This window comes from Egretta garzetta, unplaced genomic scaffold (assembly GCF_000687185.1).
Source record: "Egretta garzetta isolate BGI_Z169 unplaced genomic scaffold, ASM68718v1 scaffold904, whole genome shotgun sequence".
In the NCBI taxonomy this organism is placed as follows: domain Eukaryota; kingdom Metazoa; phylum Chordata; class Aves; order Pelecaniformes; family Ardeidae; genus Egretta; species Egretta garzetta.
The window spans coordinates 22,923-26,704 of record NW_009259525.1 but is presented as its reverse complement, the minus strand read 5'-3'; positions in this window follow the sequence as shown (position 1 = coordinate 26,704).

The window sequence follows — 3,782 nt, the reverse complement described above, 5'->3', positions numbered from 1 at the left end:
CCCGCTTCTCCCTCCGAGAGGGGCAGCTTCTCCCATCAGTGCCTTTGCCCTGCGGCTCAACGGGCAAAGCCGCTGGGTGGCAATTTGAGCCACGGATGCGCTGGAACCGATGCCGGGAGGTGCGAGTGATGCTCCGTGCAGGGACCCCCTTGTCTGCTTATGAACTGCCCCGTCCCCAAAGGGGAAAACCCCCGTGGCTTGGGAATTGGTCTTTTTGTGCAGAGAAGGGGCAGCAAAGGCGCGGAAATAAAAGCCAAGTTAGCAAATGTGCGCCGTGCCCTCGTGCCAGCGAGCGCAAGGGACGGGGTTATTCCATCCTGCCGGGTCCCCCTCGGGGAGACCGCAGCAAAGGGGGGCACAGCGGGGAATACACCCTTTAAATTAGGGCTGGGCACCTCCCTTGCCTTCTGCCCCCACCCCACGTGCCCCAGCCCCACGTGCCCTCCTGGCTCCCTCCATCCCTCAGCAATGGGCAGAGGTGCGTGCCCGGGGAGCGTAGACACGACATGTATATATTTATATAAACATATAGGCTTCCTCCGGAGCGTCGCAGCCCAGGGAAACTGCTTATCCCACCTCCTTTCCCTGCTCCGAAACCCGCAGGGGTGCCCCTGCCCCTCTTAGAGCTCCCAGAGAGGTTTCCCGGGGCTGCTCGTGCCCAGCCAAGGGCTGGAGGCGAGGGTTTCATTGCATCCCCAAGGGTTGCATTAAATCCCACCTCTGCTCCTAGACGCACAGCCCTCCCGCGGGGTGAAGGCGAACCCCGTCGAGCGGCCAGGCCAAGAGAGCAATTTGGGATTGCTCCTTTCCAGCACCTGTAATTAAAGCCCTGACTACCTGCGGTGGGAATTGCCGCTGGGGGCTGCTGGTTCGCTCAGGGCTCTGCGGCCGGCGAGAGCGAAGCCGGGGTTTGGGGAGCCTGGCCAAGGGGAAGCGAGGGCTGGCGGGTTTTGTTGTTTAAATTTGAGGATTTGTTCTGGCATTCCCGAGCGAGCTGAACGCTCTGAGCTGGGCTTGAGGCTTTGTGGTCTGGCAGCCGGGGCGGGTGTTCGCTGCCGGGAAAGGGCTGCTTTCGGGAGGTGCTGAGCTGGCTGCTGCCGCCGCACAGCAGGGACCCGGCTCAGCCAAGAGCCAGCCCGACCGCAGAGCCGCTGGGGCGAGGAGAGGAGAGCCCGGGAGCTCCGAAGCCGCAGCCTTCGGCCTCGCTCGCCAGCCCCAAACCCAGCGGCTGGGTTAGCAGCCCAGCTCCGGAGGGACTGAAACCCCGTGGGGATGCTGATGCTGGAGGTGCGCTTGAACCTTTCACCATGCCACAGGTTTTGGATGTCCTTGAGCACATCAGTGAAGCCCCTGATGTCCCCAGAGCTCAGCCAAGGGGCTGTGTTGCCTTGCTGGCCCCAGCTCCGAGTCGGTGCAATGCCGGGCACGGCAGAAACCCACGTTATTTGGCATGAATTATTCAAAATGGTGAACGAGAGAGGACCAGCTTGCAAGCCGAAAGCACAGCCGGCCGCCGGGAAGAGCATCCTTTGGCGCTCCCAGCCTCTGGGAATAGAGGAGCGCTGGGCACAGCGGGGAGCGCTGTCCTCAGTTAACCCCAGCGCTGGTTTTTGTAACCCAGGGGATCAGAAAGGGTCCTCAGCCAAAAGTCAGTGTGGTCCCTGCCCGCCTTTAGCCCCCAACCCCCTCGCTGAGGCCAGGAGGCAGCATGGCCTCGCTCGCCTGCTATAATTAGCCAGAAACCTCATTAGTATCAGGCTCAGCTGCTTTCAGGGAGGCCAGGGGGAGCTCGTCAGAGCTGCTAATTGCTAATTACTGAAAGCCTTTAGTGGCTTCCCTGGGGGATTTTCCTTCTCTGGCACAAAGTCTTGAGGGTGCCGTGTCCACCCCGGGTGGGAAAGGCTCTGTGGGGGGAGCCACCCCTGAGGGGGTCCCTCTGGGGGCACCCAGGGATGAAGGGTGCCCTTGGGGGTGATGCATTGGGGCAACCCCATAAATCCCAAATCCCTGCAGTGGGGGTTCTGCAGGGCTCAGGCAAGAAGAAGAGGAGAAAGAAAAAGAGGAGGAGGAGGAGGAAAGCTTCTGCCTTCCTCAGAGCAGAGCCTGCAGCTTTGGAGGCTCAGGGAGGTGAGTTAAGCTTGGGTCCCCAGGGAGGAGGGGCCCAGACCTGCGTTTTGCAGCCCCTTGGAGGCTCGGTGGAGATGTGTGACCGGCAGCCTCCTCCTTGCTGAGGACAGTGCCATTACAGGAGCGCTTAAGGGGATTTTGGGGGTGGAAGCCGGGAGCGCGTGGCGTGAGGGCTTCAGTTTGGTTTGGAGACCTCCAAAAAAACCCAAACCATCCCACCCTTGTGGAGAGCCGAGCTTCAGGGCTGCGTAATACCCCGAGCAAGAAAGGGAGATCGATGGAGCTGGCGTATCCCATACTGATCCTCCGGGCAAACGTTCCTGTGCGGTGCTGGGAAATGCCACGCACGTGGGTGTCCGGGGGGGCTGCGTGGCACCCGGGGCCCATCGGTCCTTCAAGCCCCATATCTGGGCTCTGATGGCTCGGCTCCTCAGAGAGAAGCTTGAAGGGTTTTGGTCTCATCATCCAAAAGGCATCTCTGGGGCAGTGACTTCATCTGGCGAGCATGTAGGCTGCAAATCTGCTTACCAGATTTCTGGGAAGCTTGGAAGAGGCAAATGGCCCAAGAACGTCCTTCCCAAAAGCTGGTGGCCTGCCAGCCACCACCAGCAGCTCCCTGGCATCTCCCCTTAACCCCTCCTGCAAGCACCCTTGCTGGCAGCAAGGTGCGTGCCCTGGGGCCCGTACGGAGAACTTTATTTTTGCCCCAACGTTGCTCTCAGGTTGAGCCCTCCTGGGTGAGCCGGGGCAGGAGCTCTTCGGTGCTCACGTCCTTACGGCACCCACGCCCCCGTTTGCGACCCCCGTGTGGTTTTGGGGAGCTTCTTCACAAAATGAAGCCACCTGCAGGGGCTGGGACTTAACCCCAGCAGCCAAAGCCTTGCTCAGAAAGATAAAACCGGGCTTAGGCGGGGAGGGGAAGGCTGATGGCAGCAGGAGAAGCGGCCGCCTCCAAGTGGGGGGCACAGAGCAAGCCTGCGAGGTGGGACGGAGCTGCCTTCTCGTCCCAGCCGCGGCCTTTATCATCAATCCTGTGCTTTTCTTTATTTAAATAAAAAATAGAGGGTTTGAGCTTTATGAAGGCTTTACCTAGAGGAGCGGTACATTGATCTGGTCTTGCTGCAGCCCCAAGCCAATTCCTGGGGGCGAAGGGGAGAGCAGAGCTGCCCGTGGCATCTTCCCAAGCAGGCGCTGCTTGTAGTCACCCGAAATAAGTGCAACCCCTCCTCCAGTGCATGGCTTTGATTTTTGACTCAAAGCAGAAGAATTGAGGCTGTCCGGGTGTTGCAGTATTTCCTGACTTTAAGGTGCCTGACCTGGGGGGATTTGAGTGCTGGGCCTGGGGGTGCAGGAGGGCAAGTGCTCGATAAAGGCGCTTTTCCTAGGTACGGCAGGCTCCTCTCCCCCAGATCAGCCAGTTTAGGGGGGCCTTGTGCCATGAGTGTGTTGGGCATGTGGTCTTGGTCCCTGGCACCCCTTTGCCACCCTGAGGGTCCCCCTTGCCTCCCCTGAGTGTCGAGTGCTGCCCCTGGGGAGGTCAAACCCCATGCACCAGTCCAGGCTGGGGGCTGACCTGCTGGGAAGCAGCTCTGCCCAGAGGGACCTGGGAGTCCTGGTGGGGGACAAGCTGACCATGAGCCAGCAGGGTGCCCTTG